The sequence below is a fragment of the Lissotriton vulgaris genome, chromosome 7 (assembly GCF_964263255.1).
Source record: "Lissotriton vulgaris chromosome 7, aLisVul1.2, whole genome shotgun sequence".
NCBI classification, from domain to species: Eukaryota; Metazoa; Chordata; class Amphibia; order Caudata; family Salamandridae; genus Lissotriton; species Lissotriton vulgaris.
The window spans coordinates 611,194,787-611,211,496 of record NC_141695.1 but is presented as its reverse complement, the minus strand read 5'-3'; the positions used below and the strand labels follow the sequence as shown (position 1 = coordinate 611,211,496).

The following is a 16,710-nucleotide window of genomic DNA, read 5'->3' as shown; positions in this document are numbered from 1 at the left end:
TTTGCCACAGTAATTGAATCATTGTGACGTGTTGGGAACGCTTCCACCCATCCTGAAAACAGACAGATAATTACAAGGATGTATCTTAACTTGTTATGTGGTGGCATGTCAATGAAATCCATTTGCAATCTGGTAAAAGGACCACCCTCTCGTCCTATGGTTCCCATGCTTACAACTGTTTTTCTGTTTCGATTGATTTGCTGGCAGATCAAACAACGCTGGCAAAGTGACTCTGCAATAACCCTAAATTTTGGTTTATACCAAGTCTCCCTGAACTGTCTGATCATTGTGTCTCTTCCTAAATGACCTGGACCATGGTACATCCGTGCCATGTCAGCAATCATGCAACTAGGCATAACAGGCCTGCCATCTTTGTAAACCCAAACTCCACCTTCCTCTTGCTGTCTGCAACCTTCTTTGAGCCATGTGTTTTTCTCCTCATCGTCTGCCTCATCTTGTAAGTCTTTCACTCCCTGCCATGTTTCTACCACAGATATTAGCATGAGAGAGTTCATTATATGGTTATTATTCTTTTCCCGATTTAAGTGAGAGATTAGTAACGTGCAGTTTCATCTGCAAAGGCATTTCCTTTAGTTATGTAATCTTGTCCTTTTTTGTGCGCTCCACATTTGACAACAGCTATTTTCTCTGGTAACTGAATGCCATCAATCAATCTTTTGATCAACTTTGCATTCCTGATTGGAGTTCCCGCAGAGGTCAAATAACCTCTTTAAGACCAAAGCTGACCATAGTCATGGACTACGCCATATCCATACTGACTATCAGTCACTATGGTAACTTTCTTCCCTGCTGCTTTTTCACAGGCACGAATTAAAGCAACTAATTCTGCCACTTGTGCTGAACGAATTCCTTCAAGAGTTGAACCCTCAACTATTTCAGAAACTGTGCAGACTGAATATGCTGCTCTCAAAATGCCTTCATCTATTCTTAAACAGGAGCCATCAACAAAGTAAACTATGTCTGACTCTGGTAAAGGCACATCTTTAATGTATTTTCTGGGTTTAGTACAGTATTCTAAAACATCCAAACACTCATGATCAACATCATCAGCTTCATTATCAATTTCAGAAACCACAGTATCTGGTAAAAGTGTAGCTGGATTGAGATTAACACATCTTGCAATGGATACATTATCTGATCCCAGAATAACTTTTTCATATTTGGTCAACCTGTTAATTGACAGGTGCTGTGTCTTACTTCTAGTAAGAAGTGTCTCAACTGAATGAGGTACATACACTTTTACAGGAAATCCCATTATTATCCCCTCACTTTGCTCAAGGCTTACACTTGTTGCAGCCACTGCTTTTAAGCAACCTGGCAATGCTTTTGCAACAGGATCAAGAACAGCTGAAAAGTAAGCTATAGGTTTTCTCAATTTTCCATGTTTCTGAATGAGAACTGATAATGCACAACCTTCCCTTTCACTACAGTACAGCTCAAATTCTTTGTCGTAATCAGGCATACCCAAAGCTGGTGCTTCACAGAGACTTTTCTTTAGCATCTCAAAAGCCTCCATTTCTGTTTTTGTCAAAACAAACAGGTCTTTTATGTCTGCTTTTGTTAATCTTTGCAAAGGTTTTGCAATTACTGAAAACCCACAAATCCATTGCCGACAATAACCAACCATTCCTAGAAACATCCTGATCTGTCTTTGTGTTGTCGGTGGTTGTGTTGCTCGAATCATTTTTATTCTCTCAATTGTCACTTGTCTGATTCCCTTTGCAATTCTGTGACCAAGGTATTTAACCTCTTGTTTGCAAAACTGTAGCTTTGCAGGTGACACTTTATGTCCTTCATCTGCCAATCGATTCAAAAGTGTAATGGTTTCAGTTACACAATTTTCTCTTGTTTTTGCTGCAATAAGGAGGTCATCTATATACTGGACCAATCTTGATTCTCCAGGTAATTTTAAATCTTCCAGGGATTTCTTTAAAAACTGATTAAAGATAGATGGACTCTCAGTATACCCTTGAGGGATACGACACCATGCTAATATACGATCCTGGAACCGGAATGCAAAAATTTGCTGGCTATCTGGATGCAGTGGAACCGTAAAGAAGGCATTACACAGGTCAATGACCGTGTACCATTCTGCATCATGTGGAATCTGATATAGGATTACTGCTGGATTTGGTACAACTGGACAGCAAGGAACAACTATCCTGTTAATCTTTCTCAAGTCCTGAACTAATCTGTACGCTCCATTTGGCTTTTTAATTCCCATAATCGGTAAATTACATGGGCTGCTTTCAATTTCTCTCAAAACACCTTGCTTAATGAATTTTTCAATTACAGGAATGACACCCTCAATAGTTTCAGGTTTCATTTTGTACTGGGGAATGTTTGGAAAATCAGTTCCCTGTCTCACAGTAACTTTTACTGGGTCCACATGTTTCATTAAACCCATTTCATCACCAGTTAGATCCCAAATTTTCGGATTCACTGTCTCTTTCAATTCTTCAGGTAAGTTATTTTTATCAAAAGCAGGGAACATTTTATTTTCTTCATCAACCATTAGCAGTGTCAATTTATACAGACCATCTTCTTCTAAAGTCTGAAGCTCAATACCTTCCGGTGAGCAATACATTTTGCAATTCATCTTGCATAACAAATCACGTCCTAAAAGATTAACAGGACTGCTGTTACAGACAATAAATCTGTGCTTCTATTTGTAATTTCCAATTTCTACATCAACTGGCTTTGTCAGGTTTGTTTTAATCTGCTGATTAGCTACACCAACTACCTGGATGATTTCACCCGAGAGAGGAAGATTTTCAATTTCCACTGATCTAACAGGAGAACGGGTAGCACCAGTGTCCACTAGAAAAGTGATATCTTTGTCATTCACTTTACCATTTACAAATGGACCTGACTGATCTACCTCAAGAGTGGCTCCAAGCATACACTCTTCCTCCTCTCTCATGCACCGTCATGAGTAATCCTCTGAATCACTGGTTTCATTTTCTTTTAGCCAAAATTGCTGAGAGACATTTGACACATTTACTTTTTGGGATCTTTTTACCTGTTCAGCTCCGCAGAAACCCGTCTCTGGACTGTATCTCTGTGTATTCATGCAATTTGGCAAGGGTGGCTGTGGAATTTGGTTCTGCTGAGTCAATTGGTTCTGCTGATTCGCTAACTGTCGCTGTAGTTGCTGCTGCTGACTTATTTCATTTAACTGTCGCTGTAGCTGTTGCTGCTGATTTACCTCACTCTGCATCTGTAGATTTAACGATGAATTTTTAAAATTTCTGGGCAGATTTTTACACTCCCGCTTCCAGTGTCCAATTTCGCCGCAATTAAAACAAGGTAGCTTTTGTTTTAGCTCTTCAACATTTGTTAAATTTAGGCTTATTTGTAAAGTTCCCTCCTTTGAACCTTCCTGGATTCTGCTGAAAATCTTTATTTTCTAAGCTTGCTATCTGCTGTTCAGCTACCTTCACTTGTGCCCACATTGCCTTTTCCTTGAGTTTCTTTTGTTTTGCATCTAACTCATCACTGCAGTATTTTGCCTTTCTCAGGATGTCATCAACTGAGAGTGCTTGCCAACCAACAATTCCGTTTTAATCATATCCCCAATCTCAGGTCTTAGGCCATAAACAAACCTGTAAATAAAGTGGCTCATGTCACTTTCACTTAATTTTTCATAGCCACTGTATTGTTTAAATACCAGGAGTAATCTTTCATAAAAGGAATGAACTGATTCTTTTGGTTCTTGGTTTGTCCTGTCTATTTTAACCCAATCTACTTCTTTTGGAGGAATCTTGTTTTTGAGCCAGACAATTACTTTGTCAAAGAAATCCATGATAATGTCTGAAGGAGCACCTGTTATTTTATGTCGAGCTGGTTCTTCTTTGGGCCAACTGACAGAAATTTTACATTCTGTCCAAAGATCTGACGGGACAACAAATCAAAGAAACCATCAAGATCAATCCACAGAACTTTTGAGACTTTAATGAACCTGTCAACCTGACGGTACCATTCCACCGGCTTTTCTCTCAGCCGAGGAAAATCGTTATTAAAGAGAAGAATATCCTGTCTTGTCCATGGGACATGAACATAAACCCCACCAGCTATTTCCCTCATAGGAAATTCACCAAAAACTTCTCCTCTTTCTCTCCTTTCTTCTTCTCTTTTCTTTGTCCATTTAACTCTCCATTTACTTAAATCACATAATCTTTTTAGATACACAATTAATTATTTTACATGGGTTATTCTGCCTGTGGTATTTAGGTTTTCAATATCTTTCTCTGTAAAATCCACTCTGTAATGTTTTTGCAATTGTTTTTGACGACTCAAATCTATTTCTAATTCAGCAGCCACTTCTTCAAACTGTTCATATTTATTCTTAGTTTTCCACAGAATGCTCTTGCAAATGAACAGCAATTCATCATCCTGATATTGCTTCAAACAGTCAGTACCAATTGTGCCAATAATTAATTCTTTTAGATCTACTTTTAATCTTGCAACATCAAGTTGTTTAGACTCAGGAACTTGTTGAGGAATTTGTGTTAAATCTGTTTTATTCATGGAACCAGAATCTGAATCTGCAGCTGATGGTGTGACATTTGACAAACTTTGATTTAAAGTTAAATTTGGCATTGTTTTATCTTTGTGAATTTCTAATAACTCAGAATAAAAATTTTCAGCCACCTTTTGGACTTCTGCATTTAAAGGATTTGCTACAACAGAATGTTTATTTCCACTCTGGTCAAAAACTGGTACAACAGGACCAATTGTAACTGGAACTGTCACTGCTTCCATGCCTTTTGTTAACTGTTGAATTAATTCTCCCTTTGCTTTTAAATATACTGAAATATTTGGTATATTACCAGGCAACTCTGTCTTTTTATCATTTTTCGGGAAATTATTTCTCGAATTCGAACTTTCTCTTGGGGTAGTTGTTTTGCTACCTGATCTCGCTCTTTCCGGTAATCTCATAAATCTGGGTGAATCTTCAATCTCTCTAGGTGCACTAGGAGAAATATCTGGAAGACTCCTTGGGGTAGAATGTGAACAACCTGGCTGATAAGGTGGAGGACTATTTAACATATCCTCTAAAACTGCATCATCTAATTCTTGATCAAGATGTCCCTTTTTTCTCAGAATTCTTTTGACCTGATTGTCCTACAACCATTTCTAAAACCGGATACAATCCTTCATACATGTCTCCTTTTCTCCAACGATGCACTTTATCTTGGTGGGTTTCCCTATCTATGCCTCTTGGTTTTCCCCAATTTTCTCGCTCCAGTTCCATCATTTCAACTTCCCATTCAACTAAAGCTTCAAATTGAGTGGGTCTGGGCATTGGTGAAAGAGCCATCATTTTATCTCTCAAGTTTCTTAAAACTTTAACATTAAATGATCCATCTTCTGGCCAGGCTAAAACACCATCATCTTTAGTATAAAGCATAAAATTTTCAAACCAGAGAACAGTATGATAACCATATTCTCCTTCCATATATGCTGCGGGTGTCTTGTACTTATGAAGTAATTTTCCACCGCGAGCTTCAATTTTCTTGTCAGGATTGAATACATTTTTCATTTTCTGAAACCATGAAGGCTTTTTCTCTTCTTTATACCAATAACTCATGTTTTTAATCGATTCCGTACAATTTAGAAAAGATCGTAAATATTTCCTGTTGTTCCGCTACTCTGACCAATCCGTGCGCAAAACTCACCATCAAGCCAATCAGGTTAAGCCACGTCACTACCTTGCTCAACCAATGAAAATCCTGTTTTCAGAAAGGAACAATCAGCTAACAGCTCGTCACGATCACGTGAACCAATCAGTGCGCTCGCTGTGACGTATGTCGACCAATCGCAGCGCGAACCCTGTGACATATACTGCCGCTGCAGCGAAGCTGCGCGTATCGGTGTCACTCCGTAAACTCACCCCTCCTTTACAAAATATTTTCACAGCGCCATTTTAAAACAATCCTTTTCAATGGATTTCAATTAATAACTACAGAAAAACAAACCATTTGTCCGTTTCGCTAAACAAAGTGATAGTTTTACCAGACATTCAGAAATTCACTCTCGTGAAATAGACGACGCTATTTTCACAAAACAGTTTTACAACTTTTAAACGGAAAACCCTACTCATGCATACATGAAATCTTCGGCAGGACTCTAACCAACCAATAGAAATCCAGGTACGCCAGTAAAAATAGACAACGCTACCTCTCCCTTCACGCAAGCTCGGAAAAATCCTATAACTATTTTCGCAACGAGTTTTAAAACGGGCCCTTTGTCCCTATACTCAGAGCTACGACTTCATAGGCAAACCTCACTATTCATACAACCTATCATACCTAAAAATCCCTAAACTTGTGTTGTACGTCCACAACACTTAGTGATATTTCAGTACCACTAATTTGAAACAGAACAAATGAACTGTGTAACTTCACCTGTCACACTACTCTGCCGGCACATAGGATTTTTCTCACTGCTGGAAAAACCCATCAATAACAACTAGACAAAACTTAACATGTGTTAAACATGTATCCTATGTAATTACCATGTAACATGTCAGTTACCACAGTAACCGAACTCTGCTACCAAAGATTTGATCCAGCGGGTCAAAGGAAATTCAGTCTCACATGAACAACTCTACACCATGATACTCACCATAATTCATATATCACACACTAGGACCATAAATGACTGAGACATGAATTGACCGACCGAATCTTATGACTTAATTAATCTAAAACACTTTATTTGCATATTATTAAGTCAAAATCATAGGTAATGGATTAACTATTGGTAACTCAAGAAACATACAAGACCAGCTTGTCATTTCAAAGTCAATTTTATTAACTTTATTTACGGACAAAATGCATTTAAAGGCTTAAATCTCTTTTATTAGCAATTTTTAATTAAGCAAATTATTTATTTGGAAGGCACATTTGACTGTCCGCTCAAATCAACAACAGGATGAGAAGTGCTCAAACATTAAGTAGTTTCCCTAGACCCTATTCCCTAAACTTTAACTAAGAAAACCTAAAGGGAAAAAGTAAAGTTCCAAATGAATCTTACGTGAAACGAAAGTCCAACAGCGTCTCTAGAGCACAGGAACGAACCAACAGTGCTCTTTCCAAGGGGCCATTCTTATAGCTTTTCCTATCTAAAACGAACTAAAAGAATACAAATATCCGAGCGACACGAAACGTGATTGGTCAAGAAATGTCATCCGATGAAGTCATTTGCCTTTCGCTTAGTGAAAATCACGCTTCCTCAAGAGCGGCATTGTTCATAGACTGAGAGTGTCACAGGCTCTTCCGTGACTGGCAACATTAGGTAAAATTATCCATTTGCTTCCTGCGCCAAAGCCTTTTCGCCGCTGCTCATCCTGTCCTTGACCATGAAAGCTTTGTCAAAGGAACATTTTACTTCCACACAGCTTTGCTTTTACGAGCGACTTTCAAAGAATTATTGTAGAAAATATATTTTTCTTTTCATACTCTGCTGTGCAAGGCCCAACTTTGACAGGACTTCAGACTTTCATTTTAGAAATAGGCCACAGGCCTCTTTTAGCATGACTCTAGTATGCAAGGAAACACAAGACAATAATTAATTCAAGAAATGATAATTATTCTGTTACCCACCCTCTATGCTAAAGTTAACCCATTAGTCTATGTTACCTAGCTTTGCATACAAAAGATTGCAATTAGGAAAAAGCAATTCCTACTTTTTTGTACATATGGCCTCTGGGCCCTTTATAATCGGGTGGCACATCAACTAACTCAAACCCCTTTTTGTACTCCTCAATCTTTGTTCTTTCCTCCCAATCATTTGAGGCAAAATAATCCTCATCAAAACTGACAACAGAACCACCATTCATTCTCTCTAAAAACAAGGCAGCGCTCACTCTCTCTCTCTCTCTCTCGCTGTCATCACTAACGCAGCACACCTGGCAATTAGCACTAAATATGTCTACTGGCAGAGTACCTTCGAGGAGGAGAGTGACTTGGCAGACCTACTCAGCAGGATGTATCAACAAGTCCACGAGTGGGAACTCCCCCTGCATGTCCTACTCCAGTACTTCTAGCGCTGGGTCACTCCACAACCCCAACCCCTTGAAGAAATGCAAACTTCCTAAGCTTTGCAACCAGGTACCTACACCCACAGTAATTGAGCAAAGCACTATGAATCAACTGGTCAGGGATCCATGCCTACGCATTTCTACCTCTCCTGTGCCCTATATAAGTGGTGCAAATGATACAGCAGAAGCCTCAAACCCTGATCCTGGTAGCCCCCACACCAGGCAGACTCCTTGCGATGTAAACTCATCCCCCATGGGAAGCTTACCACCAAGCCTTTCCTTTCCACACAGAACCATGGTCAAATCATAAACCCAGGACTATCCATTAAGCGGAACCTAAGCCAACCTACAATGGGGACACAACCAGACTACACTTAAGATTATGACTTGGAATGTCAATGTGCTGGGGTCCAGAATCAAGTGCACACTAGTGCTGCAATACATAAAGCGACACAAGCCCTACCTGGTCCTCCTCCAGGAAACCCACTTGAAGGGACAATCCTGCAAGGCCCTGGATAGATGGAGATACACTCTGGTGGCCTACGCGGGCTACACCTCAGGTTCACAAGGCACAGGAATCCTTCTCAAGTCCACAACAGCATACACCCCGGGCAAGACATGAAGAGATCCTTTGGGGAGATTTCTGCTCCAGAAGGGCAATTGGGAGGGTCAAACTTTCAACCTGGGGCTGATATACGCCCCACCTGAGCTTCAGGGAGATGCCTCTCCTCCTTTGGTGCGGCGCTCCTCGAGCTGACCGTGGGCGTCTTGATACTGGGTGGGGACATGAGCAATGTCATGTCCACAGAGATGGACAGATGGCCGGAAAGAAGAGAGACTAGAAAAGAAACCTCCCCCCCATCCCCCAACAGGACAAAACGAGACGAGGCGAGATGAGATATTCAGCCTCTGGGAAGGAGTAGGTCACTTCCGTGATACTCAGCAAATAGCACAGGCATATCTGACCATTCTCCAGTAATCGTACGGTTCCTGGGTCAGGCGTGAACCTCCTCAGCTAGCAGCTTGGCACCTGAGAAACAGGACACTGAAAGATCAATTATTTGAAGGCACGATACGCTACTTTCAACATAATGAGGGGTCGAAGACCTCATGTTGCCCCCTCTAGGACGCATGCAAAGCGGTGATATGGGGTGAGTTCCAGGCTCTAATTGGGGGGAAGATGAAGGGAGACAGGCTGTGATACCAGACTTTAGAGGGGAAAATAAGAGATGTAGAGACAGATACTAAAGTGCGGAGACTAGGTGAGGGATCTGATGCATCAAATACGCCTCCGACAAGAGCTGAGTGACATAGCAGAAATGTCAGCTAGAGCCCACGCTCTGGCTTTCCGAAGAAGACTGTACGAGGTGGGAGGCCAGGCCACTAAACTAATTTCCTGGCTAGACAAATGGGATAGGGGTAGAAGCTGGGTGTCGTAGCTTCACAACTCGGAAGGGGGAATGCATACAGGAAATGGGGCTATAGCAGAGGCATTCGCACCGCACTACGAAAACACATATGCATCTAAATCCAACAGATCCGGCACAGATTGTGCAGAACTCCTGAAAACACTGACACTAAGCGCCCTGTCGAGAGAGGACAGGGTGACCCTAGACGGCGACTTGATGTGGCGGAAATAAAGGGGGCACTCCGAGATTTGCAGTTGGGGAAAGCCCCGGGGCCAAATGGCCTACTACTCAAGCTAATAAAAAATGTAGCCCAAAAGATAGCCCCCCACCTTCTTGATATGTACCTAGCAGCTAGAGACGTAGGGGTCCCTAGCAAAGATCAGAGGACCGCCGCAATAGTGACTGACTGCAGCTCATACCATCCCATCTCTCTTCTCAATATGGAACCTAAAGCACTGGGTATGGTTCTGGCAAACAGACTGTTGGGAGTCATATTGTCAGTGATCCACCCCGACCAATCCGGCTTTCTACCAGCAAAACAGGGCAAGGAGAACGCAGCTATCTTCTCTTTGGCTGCAAGAATGGTATTCAACAGCGTCGAATGGAACTATATATTCGTAGTCTTTCCCCAATTGGGTTTTCGTCCTAATTTCAGCTCCTGGGTCTGTCTGCTATACAACAAACCACTAACCAGAGTTCTGGTGAACGGCTCCACTTCCCGAGCATTTAAGTTGGGCAAAAGGGCACACGACAGGGAGGCCCTCTGTCGCCAATGATCTGCGCTTTAGCTTTCGAGCCCTTGGCGGCCTGGGTTCGTGGAGATCCCCCCTGGTCCGTGGAATTACGGCGGGGGAGGACTGGGAGGATAACACATCACTATACACTGACGACATTCTGCTTTACATGACAAGCCCCCACTTCTTGGTACCGAGAATCCTTCATGTCTTTGACCTTTTTAGGGGCTATGCTGGTTACCAAATCAACTGGGATAAGCCCCTAATCTTCACTATCGACAGGGGAGCTGTCCCTGCCTCATAGATGCTCAACCCCGGTGGAGAGGGAGTGTTAGACTTGCCATCTTTTGGCGTGTTTCCCCTGAGTTTCTGCTTTCTGACCTCCCGGTTTTGACTCTGTTTTTGCTGGCGTAGTGTGTCTACGCACTTTTCTCACTGCTGATCAGTGGTAGAGTGCAAGTGCTCCTGTGGTAAATTGTGTTATGGATTGGTGTTTCCATGATTGGATATTTGATTTACTTGTTAGTCCCTATTAAGGTGCACTGAGTGTGCCAGGGCCTGTGAATCAAATGCTACTAGTGGGCCTGCAGGACTGATTTTGCCACCCATGGGAGTAGCCCTGAAATGGTAACTCAGACCCGCCATTGCGGAGTCGGCGCGCAGTTTGTAACTGCCATGAAGACTTGGCCAATGCACCCACTTGCCAGTCCCTCAGCTTCACTATTCTTACATGTCAGCCACTCCTAAGGTAGGCCGAAGGTACCCCTCTGGGCCGGGTGTAGTGTATGTGAAAGGTAGGACATGCTCTGGTGTGTGTGTGGCATGTCCTGATAGCGAATTACGGCCAGTTTCGGTTTTCTCCATTGTAAGGTTGCCTGTTCCCCATAGGACAGAATGGGTAGTTTGTTTATAACATTTTATAAACATAACTGTCCCAGGGAATTAGGTAGGAAAATAAATTTTAGTATGCCTGAACTCCGAATCTAAAGATGCATCTTTTTGTGAAGATGATTTTTACATTCTGGTATTTTCTTGCTCAGTCATCCCGTGTGCCTCTGCTGGAATGTGGATTGCCTGTCTGGGTATTGGATGACAGAAGGCTGGGGAGCAGGAGTGGCTCCAGTAGGTGGGTCAGGAAAGGTCTAAATAGACCTGGTCTGCCTCTGACCATGCCGCCTCCACCTCCTGCCAGGAAGTCACACCAGAGTAGGCAGAACTGGTTTTGGTTGGGCACAGACACTCTCTGTCTAGGAGATCAAAGAATTTTGGGGGACACATACATACATACAAACCCACACCACACCCCACACCCCACTTAAAACTGTTTTGGGCGAAGAAGAAGAGCTGGTAAAGCTGTGAAGAGGATCTACCACTTTGCTGTGTTGGACTGCAGTGGCTGCTTCTGTCTTGGGCAGTGAAAGGACTGGACTAAACTTTCTGCTATCTACTTTTGTGAGTTTCTGCAAGGGCTTGAGGTAGAGCTTTCCCCCTGTTAAAGAAGTCTCAGGAACAGCAAAGACTTCAGGCTCTGCTGCCCCCAGCACTGGGGACTGTGTGTTTTGTGCTGCAACAAAAGAAGCAGCAACCGGACGACGTCTCTGACTCCGTGCCCTGAAGGCACAGCAGAGGACAACTCCACACCGCGACCCTGGTCTCCCCGACGATGCCAGCCGACACCACCACCGAGCCTCTGCTCGCACCGCTACTTGTGGCACCGCACTCCGCAGCGCCTCGCTACACGACAACGCCTTGGTATCCCTGACGACGACTATCCACGCTGAAATCTGCGCCGCTGCTTGCACCGTGGTTCGAGGGCACCGCTCATAAAGTTACACAAACAACCGCCCTCATTCCGCTCCACAGCCTTGGCCTACCGACGCCTGCACCATTGACTCCAGTTCGTCAGCCAACAACAGCGCTTCAGCCACAACAACGTTGCTGCTTGCACCGTGACCTGCCAGCTCCGCGACGAGCACAGCATTCACTTCGCACCGCGACCTTGGTCTCACCGACGATGCCATCTGCCACCTCCACCGAGCCGCTGCCCCCACCGCGACCAGAGGGTACCACACCGCTGCACTTCGAACCGCAGCACCCGAAGCCCGTGCTCCTGACTTCAACAGAGAGGAGATCGGGTTGCAACGCGTGTGACTTCGAGGGCCCCTATGACTCTTGCACCGACCTCCGGAACCGACGCCTGCGGACACCGTGCATTCGGAAGCTCAACGAGAGGTCGCAGATGCCCTGCATTTCTAAAAGGTACTATTTGCGGATCTTCCCAACACCGTAGCTGGCCCGCGATGCTGCGGTCAGCCAGAACTGTTTGGATTTGTTTGCTCACGACGCCGTGATAGCCCCAGACAGAGCTATCGACATCAAGGAACTATTTTTAAATCATATTTTGATAACCGAAGATTTTTAAGTACTGTATTGTGGATTTTTATTGTTTTTGATCCTGTCTTAAGTATATAAAAATATTGGATATTTTTCTAAACAGGTGTGGTGTCCTTCTGTAGTACTTACAATGTATTCCTGTTGGTTATGTGCAAATGCTTTACACACTGCCTCTAAGATAAGTCTGACTGCTCATGCCAAGCTACCAAGGGGGTGAGCAGGGGTTATTTTAGGAGTGTAACTCTCTTATCCTGACTAGAGTGGTGGTTTCTGCCCGACTTTGGCACATGCCCTAGCCGACCAAAAATCCAATTTTTAAAAGGGAGGGATTAAAATACCTAGGGGTCTATGTAACTAGAAGTGAGAAAGACATCTTAGACCACAATCTACTCCCCCCAACTAGATCGCTTCCAGCCAGATGCGGCCCATTGGCATTCACTACCTCTATCGCTAATGGGAAGAGCTGCTCTCTTCAAAATGATGACCCTCCTGCGCATGCTCTACATACTTCAAAACACTCCATACAAGGTTCCCGACATGTACTTTAGAAAAATCAACAATATACTGAGGTCACTTTTATGGGACGGATACGCGGTCCGAATCTCCTTAGTGTACCTGCATCATGGACTTTTCGATGGAGGTATAGTGGTCCCGGACCTAAGAGTTTGCTACTGAGCGCCCCAATTGGTGGTGGTGAATGACTGGGTATTTGGAGGGAGAACTGACCCAGCATATAGAATTGACCACCAGGCCATGCGCAGAGGGGGCTACTCGGCACTTCTCTATGGGGGAGCAAAGAAAGGATCGCTCCCGTTCCATACCCAGACGGTGTTGTAAGCTTGGGAGGCAACTAACCGACATTTGGGTTGGAAAGACAAACTAATGGCGGAAATCCCACTGTGAGATAGCGACAGCTTGGGAGAGGTGAAGAGATTGCGCAACTACACACAATGGCACCACACACTATGGCACACAATAGGAATAGATAGAATGGGAGCTGTTTGGAGAGGAAGCACACTGCTGTCATTACAGGAGTTGCAGTCTGAGTACGACTAGGACAGGGGGAGATATTCTGATACGTCCAATTGAGACACGCACTAAAATGCCACATGCCTGAGAGGGAACAAATTCCGAACACTCCCGTATGGAGGGTCGACTGCTTTTAAATCCTATGCCCATAAAGGCAGTCTTGCTAATGTACAAAAAGATAATGAACAATTCCCCAGACATGCTTGCCTAGCTGACAGAGACCTGGACACCAGATCAGGGCCCCTTAAAAGATGATGAATGGACCAAGGCGTTGCAAAGTCCTAGAGAGATCGCCATATGTGCACGATTTTGTATGATACAATTTTGTGTGCTGCACAGGTCGTACCTCTCTAGGTCAAGGATTCATAAAATGGGACGTAGCGAGTCGGTTGCATGCACTAGTGGATGTGGCAGCACAGACACTTTCTATCACCCTCTCTGGGCCTGTTCGGTGATCCAGGGTTTCTGGATTGAGGTGATAGAGGTGATGAAGCAGGTCACAGGACTGCTGATCCTGCTAGAGGCTAAATGGCTGTTATTGGGCATAACAGGGGAGGAGAAACGGAATAAACATGCATGTTTAGGCCGAACATGCAAATATCTGACTAAACTAAGGCGGCAGGGGTGGCAAATCGCAATCTGCTGATCCTGCTAGAGGCTAAATGGCTGTTATTGGGCATAACAGGGAAAGAGAAACGGCACAAACATGTAAATATCTGGCTACCACAGCGGCAGGGGTGGCAAATCGCAATCTGTCTAGGCTCTGGGGGGTGACCAGACCACCTACGGTTAGGAACTGGGAAGAAGACCTAGATTGGTGTCGACTAGCAGAACGGGAAACATATCAGGCCCGAGTTTGCCCCCGCAAATTCCAAAAGGTTTGGGGACCATGGATGCAATACAGGGGAGTTAACGTAGAGGCTTGAGAGGGGTGCGGGATAAGGGAACGGGATCCTAGGGCACGGAATGAAACTAACAATAAGTTTCTTCGCTATCAAGTAAGTTAGGCTTGGGGACTGGGGCTCATTCAACTCATTGCTACCCAGTGATACAAAGGCCCCCTGTGTTCAGCCTACTATGCTTCCGCCTGTGCTATGCTCATACAACCTGTTGTTTTCAAATAACTGTTTTAATAAAAAGAATTATTAAAAAAATCAGAAACCCAGACAGCTCAATGTAGTAATCTGGCACCTGAGGTCCTAGAATTTAGCTACCTACACCCTACGCAAGAGTGCATGGACATCTTACATGAGTTCCGCAAACCCAGCACACGCGCATGCTACGTAGCAAAATGGAAGATATTTGTTCACTATTTCATCTCCTAACACCCTGACCCTTTAAACCTACTGTTCAGGACATTATCTGTTACCTTCTTCACCATCTTCAGAAATCAGGCTTGCATACGTTTCTCTGTCTCGATTTAGCAGCCTAAGCTGCATTCATGCAAAACAGGAAACACTCCTATCGCTTTCTTATTGCTATAGGTCTTCGTAAAAGGCCTCAAAGGGATCATCCCTCCCACAGACCCCCTTACTGCTGTGTAGAATGTTAACGTGGACCTTACTGGACTAATGGGATTCTCATTTTAGCATCTGCACTCTCTCTAGTTCTTCTCCTGGAACGTAGCTTTCCTCGAAGCCTTAACATTTTTTAGACACATCAGTTAGTTGGAGGCCCTCGTGCTTTGAGAACCTTTCATTCAGATCCACAAGGACAGGGTTTTTCTCAGAACTACCCCAACGTTCCTCACCAAAATGGTTTCACCTCTCCACCGCAACCAAACTATAGAGCTCCCAGTCTTCTTTCCTTAACTAAACTCTGTAGCAATGAGAGCCCTGCACACCCTAGATGTAAAAAAAAAAATGCTGTCATTTATCACATCAGTTTGACCAAGCCTGTATGCAAAGCTGACCGTTGTTAGTGGTCTTTGCCAAACCCCACAAAGGCCAGCCTAGTTCCAAGTCTAGTATTTCCATTTGGATAGTCAAGGCGCAGAGTTCTCCAAAGTCGGTCCTGGAAGTCGGGATCCCTGCCAGATGTTTAAGATAACTGCATTTATCTAAATGGGGATATGCTAAAAATCTAGCATGGATCCCGCCTTCCAGGAGCGACTTTGGAGAACCCTAGTCAAGGGCATCCAAAAATGCTGTCATAAAACCAAAAAGCCCTCCTGTTACCCTTGGGTGCACTCTAAATACAATAATGCAACAACCATAGCCTTCCTTGGCAATATCCAGTTAGCTGATACATGAATAAATCAGCCAGATGAGCAACCCTAAACACTTTGACCAAGCACCAAGATGTTGTTATCGTAGCCCTCCATTAGGCGATCATTGACCAACCGTCCAAAATTATTTGTGTCGGGCATCTGCATCATCCCCACAGTAGCCACCTCTTACAGGGATGTACTACTATACAGTTGATGCAGAGTATGTGTATCTACAGCAACGCATGCTACAAATGAAAAATGTTACCTTGTGAGCGTGTGTTCATAGCGTGTTGTATTGTAGAATGACATACACCCATCCTCTTCCCTGCAAGCATGTCTATAATTACAGATATATTGCTTCATAATTAACGTACTTTCATAAATACGCATGTGTACCATACTTCGTTCACTCGCCACTTGATACTTACTCTCATCCACTGGGTGGAAAACAATCTAACATGGAATCTGTGCCAATGCACACTGCCTACTAAGGGTGGAGTCACAGTATATCCTGTAACTCCAAAGCCCTCCTTCGAAGGAAAACATCTTGCCAACAAAGGGTTCAACACTAGATGGCAGGAGTATGCATTGCATGTGAATCTGCAGCAGTTTGCGCTACGAACCGATGCTTATACATCAAGTAACATTTGCCTTAGGAGCGCTTGTCCTTGGGAAAGTTGATGCAGAATTTGTGTTTGCATCCATGGGTAAAATTAGCTTTTTTGCAGCTTTATGTACATTCTCTGGCTAACGTGTTTGGCCCATGATCAGACGTGCAACACCCATTGGGCTCAAAGGGCTTCAACCCCCCTTTGCGAAGGGTATCTTGCTCTGAATAACCGGTGTTTATTGTTATCAGCCACAATG

General features: G+C 43.8%; 1 protein-coding gene across 1 annotated transcript in view; it reads left to right on the top strand.

The window, feature by feature from the left end:
• The window catches only part of TSEN54 (tRNA splicing endonuclease subunit 54), a 232,703-nt gene that overhangs the window by 28,969 nt on the left and 187,024 nt on the right, over positions 1-16,710 (top strand). The window lies entirely within an intron of this gene.